Source organism: Alosa alosa, chromosome 24 (genome assembly GCF_017589495.1).
Source record: "Alosa alosa isolate M-15738 ecotype Scorff River chromosome 24, AALO_Geno_1.1, whole genome shotgun sequence".
Taxonomy (NCBI): Eukaryota; Metazoa; Chordata; class Actinopteri; order Clupeiformes; family Clupeidae; genus Alosa; species Alosa alosa.
Genome location: NC_063212.1, coordinates 296,524 through 313,079, shown reverse-complemented (window position 1 = coordinate 313,079; position 16,556 = coordinate 296,524). Strand labels below are relative to the sequence as shown.

At 41.5% G+C, this 16,556-nt stretch overlaps 1 long non-coding RNA gene across 1 annotated transcript; it reads right to left on the bottom strand.

Annotated features, from left to right (window-relative positions):
* Window positions 1-1,578: 1,578 nt before the first annotated feature.
* On the bottom strand, window positions 1,579-2,486 carry LOC125289705. The gene is made up of 3 exons (XR_007192678.1): window positions 2,409-2,486; window positions 2,262-2,329; window positions 1,579-1,749 (listed from the first exon to the last, which is right to left on the bottom strand). It is a non-coding gene; the product is annotated as an uncharacterized LOC125289705 (long non-coding RNA).
* Between the last annotated feature and the right edge of the window lie 14,070 nt (window positions 2,487-16,556).

Sequence of the window (16,556 nt, the reverse complement as noted above, 5' to 3'; positions counted from 1 at the left end):
TGTAACCATTCCAAAAATGATCACCATATGTTGTCAGAGAGTGAGGAAACACAATGAATTGAAGTAATGGCTTATTTGACAACATTACTCTAACCCGTGAAACCCCCATAAAACCCATGAAAAAAAAAATCAGTTCTGGTAGGAATCTCTTGGAATTTTTAGTTTATGTTTTGAGCGATTAATTCTAGAATAAGCGTATTAATAATGGGCTAAGCTGCGTCCTCCTATTTGGGTTGCCAAATTAGCAAAGGCCAACTGTCAACAGCTGTCAGTTGTAGTCATGAGCATACTACAAGAGGCAGGCAAATTTCCAAAATTAAAACAAGAAACAAATTAAGTGGACATTGGAGGAGCTTCCTGAGATGGTGGCGTCTTAGATCAAGCGAAGAATATCAAGTCTGGCGCAGAGCTGGCCATATTTCTCCACAACAGGTAGCCTATGCTAAACTTCATCTGCATCGCTAACTTCAGCTAAATATGTTCGTTGGTTAGAGAGGTATTTTTGTTTTCACTGTTTCCGTAATGTGTAGCTGGGTCATGGTTGGAGAAAGCGTTAAAGCAGCTGCAAGGTCAACTAACGTTAGCTAAGTCTTCATTACATCTGGCAACCCAGAAGAGGCTCGCGTCTGGTAGTCTTGAAGCGTTCACCAGTGTTTTGATTTTTTGGCCAACAGAGCGTTCGGTAACAATCCTCCAAATCGCACCTTTAAACTAGGCTAATTGTATTGTTAGACCATGAAACATGACACCCTATCATTATAAAACCACAGGTAAGCGGTAAAAAAAAAAGATCATCCAACAGCTTTCGAGTAAGTAATTTTTAGGCTGGAATATTCTAACATACAACATAAGTGTTAATAGGCGGTTCCCATGGTAATAGGCCTACTTAATTCAAAGTGCACATTAAAGGAGATATTTACAAGAAACTCCTGCTTTCGAGATTCAGAGATGGATTTTATAGCGGATAACTGATCGATCCGCGTTTAAATGATAATCTTTTTTGACTGATCCTCCCTTTCGACACATAGATTTTCTTCATGGAAACTAGTTTTAATTATTTGAATGTTTTGTGACCTGCTAAAATAGTACATTTTGATTGTTAAGTAACCCTAGCATAGGCTATTGTGTCAGTCAGTTTGTGAGTTTTTAAGTAAGTCAGCAGTTTTCTGCCGGAATGAACTGGCCAGTGGGTAGCATTTAGAAGTGGCCACTTCATTCGCGCCTCCCGTTAATCACAGAGCTCCGTGAAACAAAGGAAAGCCCTCTATTTGGACGGGCAAGTAGGCATAGGCCTATGCGCGCACTCCAGCGAGGTGAGTGAAACTTAAAGGCCGTGTTGCAGGGTTCATTTTCCAACGAATTTGCACAATTTGCTTGTTGGTAATAAACATTTAAACTGTTATCCATTGTATTTGATGTTGTTGGGTATCACAAAACGGAATATAATACAAAAAAGCAGGTAGGCCTACTTTCACAGCGTTTGAAGTGATTCTCCTTTCCCCCACAATGCATTGCATTACGTCACCTTGGGGAGGCTACAGACCAAAACCCACCTTGAGACCCTTGAGAGTAACGAGAGGAGTAAAGAGAGACGAGTAAGGGATTGTTCAGCAGTAGACAGCGCAGATTATAGATAAATCGATAGGCTATATATAGAGCGACTGTGACGGGCTTGGGCTTGATGTCGGGCTTGGGCTGCCGTGGTGCCGCTCGAGGTCATCCAATGCAATGGCCTGCTGAAGTTCCTCTCTAAAACAATACAAACATATATGATGTAAGCTTATTTCTATGTTTCTTTACTTCTTTACATAAAAATAGTAGATCAAAACAAAACAACAATGAGTTTAAACCGGAGAATCAACCTAGAGGATGAATTCCATGAATGGCTTCCATGGTAACGCTACATTTACTATTGATCACGTTACCAACGTTCATACAATTTCACTAGGGCGCAAGCCATGGCACGAGCCCGCATTAGCCAGCTAGCCAACCCTACAGACTTCCAGTATAGCGGTAGCCTACAGCTAACAGAAGTAGCCAAACTATTTTGGAAATAGTATTAAACTATAGTAATATTAGAGATCTACACTGCTGGTTAAGCCATTGAATATAAGTAACTGAACGTTGCTTATCAAATAAAACTGACTTGACAGACTCCGATTGGTTTTATAAAAATGTAATTATCATGGTCTACATCACAGCATTTGATTCTACTTAGCAGCTAACTGTCATTTTCAAGTTTACCAAGTAGCTCTGCTTACCTGAGCTTCGTGGTGAAAAGCATAACGTTGAGCACTGGCTTCACGTCGGTTTTCACTTCTGGATTGATCTTTGATATAAAACAACTTATTAGTATTACATTTGATTACATTTATGAAAGAATTGAGCGATTTCAAAGTATTTAGTACCTTTTTTCCTTTCGGACGTTAGGCTTGGGTTTCCTTCAGTGTCAAAGCGTAACGACAAACTGACGTTGGCATAACAACAGCTGACAATGGTGTGCGTGCGCCACCCTGAGGTCAAACTATGCTACAACATCTTTCATGCTGATAATGGCTCAGTAGGCTAACCATTTCATATGGGTTACACCAGAGAATGTCTAATAAGGGGAGAACTGCCACTCTCGGAAAACTTCCGGTTTCTGAACTGGTTGCAGTTCCTTCTGTGGTTCCACATGAGGGCGCTCGTCCACGAGTGCAGAATGCATGGAGGTCTATGGAGCTGTACCCCTCAAAATCCACTTTTTCTCGGGGATATAATTTTTTTTTTCAAGTAATTTGAGTATTGTATTGAAAGGGGAGGCAAAGAAAATACACTTGGTTGAGTATTATATTTTTTAAAGTTACTTAATTGTTCTAAAAAGCCTTTAAAATGTGTCAATGACGTCATTCATTAGCACAATGCTAGTATGTTATGTGCAACAACGACCCAACCTGTAAGAAATCAAAAGGACATAAGTACTCGTTCATTCAACTTTTGACCTATAACCCATGTTGAAGTTATACAAACTACAATCAAATCTGAGATTTGTCAACGACAATCAGGTGAAAGAGACAAAAAAGTGTATTGAAACATGATACCGAGTGTGAACGTATGTCTCATAGCCCATCTCGGCTTGTCCCCTGCACTCCAAAATCTGGCGCTAGTTAGCCGATGCTACCAACACCTTTTTCAGTAGTGGTGCTTCGGCATCCGGGCTAACCATGCAAATAAATCACTGTTTTACACCCATTTCACGAGGCTCAATGTATCTCCACACTTCATTGGTAGACTTCGAGGGCCCTGACATTTAAAACGAGACATTGAGAACTTTGAAAAAGCACTGGTAGTTTACTTACAAGGCGATTTATACAGACAGTATCTTCCACGAAGTTTAACGTTTGCAGCCATCTTGAATTTAGTCACGATAAGTCGAGCAACGAGTAAGAATGAACAGGTATGATAAGGGATCAGATTCCAAAAATAATTCAGTGGAATTAGATGACTAGCATTCTCCTAGCCAATGTCCAGTCTCTTGTGAACAAGATGGATGAACTAAGAAGCGAGGATACAGTTTTAAAAAGAGACATCAGGGACTGTAACATTCTATGCTTTACTGAGACATGGCTAACTGAACTTGTACCGGACAGTGCCATCACTCCGGTGGAGTTTTTCTCTGCTGCTCGCTCTGACAGGACTGAGGAATCTGGAAAATCGAAAGGTGGCGGTGTTTGCATCATGACGAACAGCAAGTGGTGTGATCCTAGAAATGTCACCGTTCTCTCAAAGTCCTGCTCGCCTCATCTAGAACATCTAGCGATCGTCTGTCGACCCTTCTACCTGCCCCGTGAGTTTACTTCGGTAATATTCAACGCTGTCTACATTCCTCCACAAGCCAACACAGATGCTGCGGTTTCAGAATTGCAAGAAGTGTTAAATACACAAGCGCACCCTGAAGCTGCGCTTATTGTGGCCGGTGATTTCAATCAAGTACATCTGAACCGGTCCTTGCCTGAATTTATTCAACACATTCACTTCCCTACACGTGGTGACAACACACTGGATCACTGCTACACACAGTTCAAGAACAGTTACAAAGCGAAGTCTCTACCAGCTTTCGGAAAATCAGATCATGCCGCTGTTTTCCTACTGCCTATGTACAAACAGAGAAGTCGGACGGACCCCCAGTGACGAAAGGAGGTCAAGCTGGACTGACCAATCGGAAGCCAGGCTACAGGGGCGCCCTTAGCAGCGTTGACTGGGAGATGTTCAAGACGAACTCTGCTGACATCAATGAGTTTACGGAAGTATCATTGAGTTACATCAATATGCTAACTGATTCCATCATCCCAACTGTAAAGATCGAAGCTTCCCTAACCAGAAGCCATGGGTGGATAGAAAGTGAGAACGGCATTAAAGACACGCACCATGACTTATAATGCTGGGCTTATTTCAGGGGATATGACGGATTACAAAGCAGCATCTTATAGTTTACGTAGAGCTATTAAAGATGCTAAGCGGCTATAGAGACAGAGTTGAAGCTGATTTCTTGGAGGGTGATCCAGCACGAGTGTGGAAAGGACTCCGAACCATCACTGGCTTTGAAAGAAAGTCCCCTCCTATGATGAATGTGAGTAAAGCCCTCCCTGATGAACTTAATGCTTTTTTATGCTCGCTTTGACATGAAAAACACAGACTATATTGGACTAGCTGCAGCATGTGAAGCAAATGAGGATGCACCTTTCTGTGTCTCTGAGGTCCGATGTGAGCAATGCCTTTAGGTAAATTGTAGAAAAAAGCTACTGGACTGGATGGAATTTCTAACAGGGTTTTGAAATCCTGCGCTGCTCAGTTAGCTCCTGTGTTCACTTATATCTTTAACACATCATTGGCTCAAGAGACAGTTCCTACTTGCCTCAAGCAGTCTGTTATTGTTCCAGTACCCGAAAACAAAAGTCCATCATGTCTGAATGACTACCGCCCAGTAGCCCTGGCGTCTACAGTGATGAAGTGTTTTGAGAAGCTTGTGAAAAACATTATCTGCTCATCCCTCCCTGCCTCCTTGACCCCCTCAATTTGCTTACAGAGCCAACAGGTCTACAGGGGATGCCATCTCAAACCTCATGCACACCACCTTAACTCACCTGGAGGAGGGGGATGGGAATTATGTGAGGATGCTGTTCATTGACTTTAGTTCAGCATTCAACACGATAGTACCTCTCACCTTGGTCACAAAGATGAAGGCCTTAGGACTGAACACCACCCTGTGTCACTGGATATTTGACTTCCTCACCAACCGTTCACAAGTGGTTAGAGTGGGGGTCTGACATCTGACTCATTAACCATCAGCACTGGTGCTCCCCAAGGCTGTGTTTTGAGTCCACTGCTGTCTACAACATCTACACACATGACTGCAAAGCCAACAGTAGTCATACCTCCATCATCAAGTTTGCAGATGACACAGTGATCTTGGGCCTGATTAGTAACAACAATGAACAGTTCTACTTGGATCAGGTTGATGAGGTGGCACAGTGGTGTCAATCTAACAGCTTGACACTGAATATCAATAAAACCAAGGAAATGGTAGTGGATTACAGAAGGCAGCAGCAGAACTACAGTTACACCCCACTAATGATCAGCGGGCAACCTGTAGAGAGAGTCACAAGTTTTAAATACCTTGGTGTCCACATTACTGAAGACTTAACATGGACTGTTAACACTCAATATGTTCTGAAGAAGTCCAGACAACGATTCTACTTCCTTCGTCAGCTAAGGAAATTCAAAGTTTCTACATCCATCATGAAGGCCTTCTACACTTCAGCGGTTGAGAGTGTTCTAACTGGTAGCATCATCACCTGGTATGGGAACTCCACAGTTAGAGATTGTAGTACTCTGCAGAGAGTAGTGGCTCAGCTGAGCGTACTATAAGAACTCAACTCCCTCCTCTACAAGATATCTATTCCAGAAGAGTACTCCTAAGAGCCCAAAAGATTCTGAAGGACTCTTCTCATCCCTAACAATGGATTATTCCTACCGCTGAAATCAAGAAGGCGCCTATGTAGTCACAAAGCCAGAACTGAGAGACTCAGGAGAAGTTTTTCTCCCCAGGCCATCCTAACTCTGAACTCACACTATACTGACTTTGCACACATTCACTCCTCAGCACTCTCAAACATTTCCCAACTCTGAACTCACACTATACTGACTTTGCACTCATTCACTCCTCAGCACTCATGACCCCCACACACACACACACACCCACACACACCTACAAGACTTTTAGCACTTTTACATCCCTCTCCCTATGCTACAGACCTTTTATTTATTTTCTTATTTCATTTCATCAAAACACACACACACACACACACACACACACACACACACACACACACACACACATATCGACTTTCTCCAACTTTTGCACACTTTTTATTTATTATTTTTTGATTTCTCCTCCATCTACCCATGTCCTTGATTGCCTAGCCTTTTCTGCCCCCCCGCCCCCACCCCATCCCCAACACACACACTTACATCATCACTGTCATCACTTCACATACATACAGCACACTGCTTGCTACAGTAAGCCTCCTCTACATACTTGCTGCACTGCCCCCCCACCCCACATACACAGCACATTGTCTTCAGGATCTTCTCCAACACACATCCTCTACATACTTACAGCACACTGCCCCACCTATACCCACACACACACACTACACACACACACACACACAGTCACTGCTCCACCCTCCTCCCACACACACATCTTCACTGTCATCATCTCACATACATTACATACAGTACTCTGCTTGCAATAGTAAGTCCCTGCCCCACCCCACATACACAGCCCATTATTTCATCAGGAAGCTTCTCCCCCCCAACATACTTAAAGCACACTGCCCCCCCCCCCCAATACACAGGACATTGTCTCATGAGGAAGCTTCTCAATGCACATATTGCACACTGCCCTCTCCCCACATACACAGCACACTATCCCATCTCCCCTGTCATCCCCCAACACACACACCAAGACCCTGGCGGTTGGTTCCCCCATTAATGCAGAAATAGGCTGACACCAGACATAATTTCACTGCATTTCTTACTTCCAGTAACTATATGCATGTGACAATAAACTTCCTTGTATCCTTGTATCCTTGTGATTATCATTACAACAATTACTTTTATTATCGTATAGTTATACATGCAGTTTCATTTCAAAGCAGTCAATGTTTACAGTGCTATAGTTATGTTATAACATTGTTCACGAAAAGTTTGTGAAAACATGCACATCAGAGGACTGCTTTAGGCTACTAATGTATGATATAATTAGAATAGTTAATTACTTAAGCATGGTTGCATTAGATCTAAAAACAACAGCAATTATATGAGTACTATTGTTTTGGGATGTTTCCCGCATGCAATTATCATACTCTGGTAGGCAAATGGAGAAAAAATTGACATGCTTTTTAATGAAATGCATTCATGCATTCGACGAACGCTCACACCATAATTTAATTGTTTGCTCCATGTTTAATGACAACGAATTAGCAAGTAGGCTATTTCTGTTCTTCCTGATTACCGTTTTTTTCTGTCGGCCCGCAGTTGCGCAATCAATTGCGCACCGGGCTTATAATTTCACTCCGCGGACCAGCAGTCGCATAATTGCCGGTGTGCTCGCAGTTTTGCCTCTGGTTAACATCAGACGTGTCTGGCACGTTTTCCACACATTTTCCCCTCGTTAGTATTTGGTGTAAAAATAACACCACACCATCACCTTCATTCAATGTTGAAAGTAAGTGTCAGATACGTGCGTGAAAAAACGTTGTGATTTTCACCCATGTCTGTTTTATTTGAAACCAAAATACAACCTAAATAAAACGTTTGTTTTGGTTCAAATAACGTGTTTTGCTGCTTGGGTAGATAGCCTAGATATGCATATAGACAGGTAGATAGATAGCTAGATCATAATCATGCTGGTCACGGGGAGCTCCTCGACCAGCGGCCAAAATGCACTCGTTTCCCTAGTTACTGCAGCTCTCCACCACAGTTTCCATCGGGACGGCACAGCCCACACAAGCACCTGCAAAACTGCGACTTGCCCATATTATCTCCCTCTTTGGTAAGTCGTACCCTGACGATGTCAATGGCAATCAATCACGAGCAGTAGTTATCAAAAATATTCATGCTGAAGACAGACCAGCCTAATCGCGGCGGCTAGAAGCTAAGTTTGCCACAACTGGGGTGGCTCTCACAGGTGGGACTAAAAAGTTAGCCCATAGCTAGCTATCATGATGCTTTATTCTGATCTTCTGACTAAGTTTGCCCGGTAGCCTACTTATCTGAACTGACATGATCACTATCACTAGATATAAAGAAAATGTTGACTTTCATTCGGTGCTGTTCACTGACAGTAACAAAAAAAGTGTTGTAACGTTATAAGCATATGCATTGAACTGAATAGGTGCATTATGTAGCCTCATAACGAGGCCTCTCAAATTCAGAAAATTGCATTAAACTAAAAATCGGAAGACATTGTTATCTTTGTTAGACCATAGGGTCGTTGTCATAAAATTAGAAATTCAAAATAAATATACAAACGTTATGTTGAAGTGTAAGTGTAACCCGCGATCGTTTCCCATAGGAATGAATGTAAAACATACCCTCCAAAACGAGACCTCCGAAATTCAGAAAAATTACTAAATTGATATCAGGCACCGTTATTACCATTGGTAGATCATAGGGTAGCTGTGATATAAATTCGAAGTGTAAATATACAAACTTTATGTTGAAAGTGTAACCGGCGATGTCCATTGAAATGAATGAAGCGCAGATCATGTAGTCCCCAAAGTGATGTCATCACCGAATTGCGTAAAAAAAACCCACTAATGCTAAAAACAACAAAAACTGGCATTTAACACCATTTGGAGACATTTTTAAAAATGATATACATATATTGAGTGCTTTATGTACCCATTAATCAACAGTGGTGGTTAACCTGCAACACAGGCTTTAAAACATGTAGGCTATAGCCTATTTTCAATATCGCCATAGGCTATTTGCTATGATATGAGCTACTGTTAGGCCTACAACAAGTCGCGATTTATTAGGCTATCCAATCGCTATACTGTTTTCATGAACATAACAGGAATCCACTTTATTCAATGTTTTAAATATCGTTGCTTAGCCTACACACGAGTTTGTCAGTTTCACTTGCATAGACGCGCATATACTTTGAATGCGCACTCATTGCCAATCACTGCCGTTGTAAAGCCTCTGAATGCAGTCAGCTGCCCTGTGTACCAGCAATGCTACAGCGGACTTAAGCTGCCACCTCGTGGCGAAAAAATTATTTCACGCAGCTCTGGAATAATTCACTTGGACCCACTGGCTAATTCATTCCAGAAACTGGTGACTCACGAAATGTATTTTAGCAGGTCAAAAAACTGATTTCGTGATTTCAAAATAGGATATTTCAGGCAGTAAAAAGTCCCGGTAAGAACCAAACTAGATTTTGTTCAAATCTACACACCTGTGGCTACTGAAAAATGTAAGATTCATTTAGCAAATGTTCTTTTGAAGTATTAAAAAACATCGTTGTTTTAAGAAATTTCGAACGATTGGTAATTAGCACTTTTACAATAGCTGCTAGCAGCAAATAGTGGCATGGGGCAAACAAAAACTTCAAGCAGAAACTTTCATAGTCCCATATTTCACACTATATTCACCATAATCACACCATTGACAACGAAATATAGTATTAAAAAGCAATATACTTACCCATGTTGGCATCCATCTTCTTATGTGCGCCAGTGCCGGTTTTTTACCCCCCACGACGTTTTTTTCCCACGATGGCAATATCAATGCACATGGATAGTGGACAGTTGCTAATTTATTTTTTTTTAGTTATGTGGTGAATCTTCCATTTTAAGACAAGCCTATACTTTGTTAGTGAATTAACCATTTTTGTGTAGGTGTGACGACCACAAAAGTGTTTTTTTTGTATTGTGTATTTGTGTAATAACATTCAGAATTATTGTCTTTTATTTGAACACAATTTTCAAATAAGCGAAGTATCCCAAGGGTTTTCTTTTCTATGTAATTTCTGCAAAGTGAATTGTGTGGTGTTTGCTCCGGGCCAGCAGGGGGCAGGGTCGGGTGATTGGGCTTAGCTGCGTGAAGTGTGAATTGTTCTCATTACTGCAGAGAGCTTGAACCTGACACGCTGTCTCCTCGTTTCTCTCCAGTGTTACAGGTGGGTAAATGTACAAAAACACCTCAGAACTAGGATTTAGCCATACTGAAATGTGTTTGGGATATGAGTGGACTGTTTTAGTGAAGTAATTTTCGAAGAGTCTGTTTATGATTTTGTTTGTAACGAGTTTGAAACGAGAGGGCAAGTTAGCTTAACACACACACACTGTCCCACCTGCGTACACACGCGAAGATATTTTTATGAGCTTGCAATGTAACGAGTGTTGGTTAGCTCACTGTATGTTAGCTCCCCACCATCGGTTGGAAATGTTTTGTTGCTCATTGAGTTTACACAAGAATGGTTACAGTTTAAAATGACATGAAGTTAGTTTTGAGCATGATTTGCAGTACTGTATTCACGTGATACTGATAAAACACGGTGAATGGAAGTTTCCAAGTATTCTAAACATAGCTGGTGAATATTACCATTGTCTTTACATTTAATTTTGATAAATAGTGTAAAATACACGCACAAAGAGTAAGTGAACATGCAGTTGGTGTTTAGAGGTGTATTCTGGATTTTGTATTGACATGGACACTGAAATTCATTGTAATGTTAAAAAGACATTTAATATGCAATATGTGAAACATAAAAAGATTATTAACAATAGAGATGTATTTGCTGAAGAAGATTCTTAAATAAATTACTGCAGAGAGCTTGAACCTGACACGCTGTCTCCTCGTTTCTCTCCTGTGTTACAGGAGTCAATCTGTTCACCACGGTGCCGTTGCTACGGTACCCGTTACATAGGCTACGTGGGAGTGTTCAATTGTAAGATTTAACAAATCAGGATTTAATAAGGAAATTGGCAATGGGCACCCCACAAAAGTTTTATTTGCTCTTTTCCAACAGTTTCTGGTGCCTGTGGCTGTAATCCGTGGTACTGAGGAGGGCCAAATCAGCATCATGTTTCTCAAACGGACGGACCTCACTCACTTGGCGCGTTCGGCTCTGTTCAGTAAACCTGCTTGAGAAATAAATGCATAGAACGTTAGCAACAAGTCCAAGTTTAGAGGTGGTCTGGGTCCGTATTACAGATGTGGGACACATCAGTGAACTGTCTTTGTGGAAGCTTTGGTTCTTATGTGGTAAGTGGATCTGGGCCAAATCTGCTGACTGTTGACTGCTTGGATTGGAATGCTATGCTGAAAAGTCTAACTGGCACAGATCTGGTCCATAGCCAGAACCTGTGTGTAAGCTACGCCCGGATCTAGAGGCTTTTATGCGGATCCGGTCCAAAGGTAATTCCTATCTGGGTGGAAATGACGCATGGACCAACGTTGATTTTTATTGGATATTCTGTAAAAAGAGAGTCGTCCCCCAGTAAGAGGGTGGCGATAATGCACATAAAGTCCTTGCCTCATAACAAGAAGAAGAAAAAGTTGCTCAGGAACGCGCATGGAGTCCGAGTGAAGTCGCCCTGAAGCGCAACTTAATTTCATTGGTTAACAGCGGCTCTAACTAAGAGCAGTCTGCCTGCTGTCCTGCTGCAAATATGCATTCGAACATGACGTGAAATATCTGTGTCGAACTATAAATAAACTATTCGGTTTTTAGTGCCAAGTGTAGTGCATTTTTACAGTCTATGATTAGTTTGTTTTTTATTTTATTGTTTGCCATCTCACTGGTGCTCTAAACGTATTCTAGCGTTGGCCCATGACCAAATAGCCAGTAGCCACAATAATGACTGGAGCCAGAGCCCTCATTAGCCACCCTGTTTTGAAAATAATATTGAAGATATTCAATATTATTGAAGATAGTATTGAAGATAACACACACAACGGTCAGCCTGAGCAGACAATTACGTCCCCAACTCATCTAAAATGTGGTGTCTTTACTTTGAGTTGTACACCGCAGATGGCTAGTAACGGTTAAAGAGAATGTTGTCTGCGGACTCAGCAAAAAACAGTTTACTTACGCATCCACGACATCCAATCTTCGTGCTCACCTGTGGAGTTACCATCCAAATGAGGCAGCGGTGTCAGAGGCAGAGTAGACGGCCAGAGCATCGCCAGGCGTCCAACATCGTATGATTGCATACTTTCCGTAAATCCTAAATTATGTCCGGAGTCTGCTATTTACTTAGGCTGCAAAGCACAGGTATTTATTTGAGGTAGGCTTATTCGAGGCAGACCTTTATTTCTTACATTGTAATGCTATTGTGAGACATGCTTTTTGTTTGGAGCGCATACCAGGCTATCAAACGCAGACGATTTTCGGTTTTGGTATGGGATTTAATTTACTTTTTGACTTTTATTATATAGTTAAATGTTGAGACTGATGGGCATTTTTATTTATATTTTATAATTTATATTTTTATTTTTAAAAAAGATCTGAAAACATACCTGTACAGGAAAGCTTTTAGTTAACTCATCTTATCCTGTAGACTACATTTTCAGATTATTCTACATCTGCTACTATTGGAGGGCTTAGCCAGCCAGAAGCAGATGGGCTCCCCTATTAAGTCAGGTTCTGCTCAAGGTTTCTTCCTGGAATATGGGAGTTTTTCCTTGCCACAGTTGCCATATGGCGTGCTTGTGGGGGTAAGAGGGTTAAGGCTGCCAGTCTTATGACGCCATTTTCTATATTTTTGATATGTTGCTGAGTAGATCATAAACAGCAAAGAAAAGTGATTGATAATGACTGACTGACTATTATTGTGTTACATGCTTCAAATGTAAAGCACTTTGAGCTGCATTCTGTGTATGAAAGGTGCTATACAAATAAAGCTTATTATTATTATTATTATTATTTAAATCTAGAGGGTATTTGATGATCACTGTAAAGTTTTGTGTAGTTGAAAAAGTGTTGGAATTTCCAGCTGTTTATTAGAGACAAGGCCTTTCCTTCATTCATTGAACGGCGCTGTGCTCTAATGGAAACCTTATTGCATAGCGAAGTAGCCTAAATTGAGTTTTTTTAAAATTATGCATGGTTTACTTTTTATTAAATTAAGTAGGCTGAATGCCTTGGCGGCAATAATTGTGTTTAAATGTAGTAGCCTAGTGCTTCAGCCTCTGGCAAGCTCCAAAGGGGGCGGCTATATTGAGAGCAACGTGTTGGAGACCCATGGTGTAACGAGACAAGGTCTTTATGCCGCTGTTGTGTAATTTATTGTCTAATCATGTTTAGGCTATGTTTGTTTGGGACAAACAACAACGAAACAAGATAAATACAATTTTCTTTATTTGTCATATGATGGATAAACAACCATAATATGTACGTCTTCTCATAGGCTCCTCAAGAAATACGCACTGAATAACGTTTGGCTGTAGCCGCTGGATAGGTACCCGCCTACCAACATGTACGCGCATGAGAGCTCGTGCCCAACACGGATTTTCGTGCATGGAGCTGGTTCCAAATGCTCCATGCAGCGCCATATTTGAACATGGCGTATGCTAACATGCCGAAGCTAATCTGCACGCTCTTGACCCCCTGGTTGAAGTAGCACGTCAATAGATGACGGACAAGTGGCTTATTCAATCATATGCAAGCATTTTTTGATTAGGCCCAGCCTTCTGAAGCAACACTTCAATGGATCGGTTCCAAATGGATGAGTGGAGCTAGGCGGAGCGAAATTCATCTGGCTAGGGTCAGGTTAACAACATGACTCATTATGTCTGTAACTCTATAAAACACTTACTTTCATAAAGGATGCACACCATCCAGCACATACACATGGAAACGATATTTTAGGTACTTGGCCACGAACTCAAAACGTGTCTCTCTGAAGCCCTGTTCTAGAATCTTTGCTCTGAAGGCTGCGTTGCTAGGCAACATCAAATAGACGAAATGAGAGTCTTTCCAAGGTATTAAAAGTGTAAGTGTGATTACGAATGGATGTGTGTGGTTTGCAATTAGAATAAACAAGAAATAACATTTCCAATAATTTCCCATGATAAATTACATAATATTGGCATCTTCCTTACTTGCGAAGCTCACACTAATTCCACCGCATTTAGTGAAATGTAATACAACATTGCCACCTAGCGTTCAGATGTACAGTAGACTATTTAACATTAACGTGACATTCCTGCTTATTCTTTCGTCAACTCCATGCTTTTAGGAAAACAATCTTTTTATCATAGTTCCCTCTTCAATTAGCGATTACCAGCTCGTTTTTGTAACAGGGATAGCTGTTTGTTGTCCCTATTTTTACAGAAACACCTGTTCATATTAATAGTATGGAGTGCTGCCGACCACTGTTCATTAGGCCCAGAATTTCTTGCATGTCTTTGCAACAAAACAACACAGTAAAACCTAAATGCCCGTAAACATATGAATTTGCATACTTGTAACATTTTTAATAATAAAAGTGGATTTGAGGGGTATAGCTCCATTCATTCTGCACTTATTCGTGAGCGCCTTCATGTGGAACCAGAAAAGGAACTGCAACCAGTTCAGAAACCGGAAGTTTCCAGAGAGTGGCGGTTCTCTCAGAGCCCGTCTACGGAGAGCCTTGGCACTTCCTATTAAGCCTCATTGTATCGACATTGGTTGCAGTTCCATTAGAATTCCACTGGGGGTGATCGCGGGCGAGTGCAGGTTGAATGGGGGTCTGTGGAGCTAGATGGCTAAATGTATCTCTTTCACCTGCTTGTCGTGGAAGAATCGTAGATTTTATTGTAGTTTATGCAAGTTCAATATAGATTTTAGATCTAAAGTTGAATGAACGAGTACTTAAGTCCTTTTCATTTCTTACAGGTTGGGTCGTTGTTGCCCATATCACGCTAGGATTGTGCTAATGAATGACGTCATTGACATATTTGAAAGGCTTTTTAGAAGACTTACGTGACTTCAAAAAATATAACAATCAACAGTGTGTATTTTCTTTGCCTTTCCTAGCGAATGCAACATTCAAATTACTACTCAAAAAAATATATCCAGAGAAAAGTGGATATTGAGGGGTAAAGCTCCATAGACCTCAATGCATTCTGCACTCGTCTGCGAGCGCCCTCAAGTGGAATCTGAGGAGGAACTGCAACCAGTCCAGAAACCGGAAGTAACCAGACAGTGCCAATTCTCTTCCTATTAGACATTCTCTGGTTCCACAAACACAGCTAAGCTAGCTGGCATCCATTACATGGGCATGAAGATAAAAAGTATGTGTGCTGCCCCTAGTGGTACGGCGGCAAATACATCCCAAATATCTGAAAATTAATAAAATACACTTTGCAGAAATTTTTGTGATGATTAAAATGTCCGGATATATCCACCTGCTTTATTCACACTCCTTTCTTTCCCCTTTTCTCTTCTTTTCCTCTTCTTCCCCTCTTTTCCCAGGTAGACGAATGTTCCCCTCGTCAGGCGCGAGGGGCGGGATAATCGGTTGTCTTTCAAATTCCCTCTGCACGCAATAGGACAGCTATGAGTCCCATGTGTTTCCTACCGGCGGAGCTAGTTGGCTAGTTCAAACTTTTGCCAACATAATAAAAGCTTAACTCGTGTCACACTGTTCGCCAACAGCAACATCCATCTTATTTGTTTTCAAGTAGCAGGGAATACAAGCCAAACCGTTGCAACTCTGCCATCAATCATTATGTTAAGCCCGCCTAACAACTCTATACACGATTTGATTGGCCTGATAGAAGTTTAATTTTTCGAGCTCACAAGCCAACGGAGAGTTGTTAGACTAGCCCTGCCGCTAGGGTGCGTCTAGATTTCTAGGCTATTGGTTGACTGACCCCAGCGTCAGAATGCGACGGTGAAGGTTTTACATTCAAGTCTATTAGACAGCCCTATGCGTTAAAAGACGTCGAGGGATTTACGTTCAGGTCTATGGGGCGGCCTTCATCGTTCAGGAGTGACGCAATGGGGTACCTTCTGCTTCAACTGTTGACGACAGGGGCAGTGACCAAGCCTCAATATGTCACTAGGGGTGAGACTGTGTTGGCCTAACAATGTGATGTTTTACCTCGAGTCTATATTCAGATATACACTTTAGTGTAGCATGTGGAATGTGTTTGTCAGCCAACATTTTCTTATTTTCCTCGGTCATAGCGCTGCTGCAGGCAGGCAGTAGGCTAGGTGAGAGATAACGCCCGCCCTCAGAAACAACTGATAGATAGGTCTGCAAAAATAGCACAAAGAGAGGCCAATCACTTGCCTGTCATTCTGTCAGTCACTTTCCCTCTCTCTATCAATCTCGCATGAAATTGACAATAGTCTCACTCCAGACTATGGGACATTTCATATTATGATTCCAAACGGCGAAACCGGTCGAAAAGCGACTAGTTTGCAGGTATGAATTCAGGTTTTTAGGCTACTGTTCTGTCAAAAAGTCATCCCCATGTCAGACATTCAGATGCTACATTTCACCTACAGA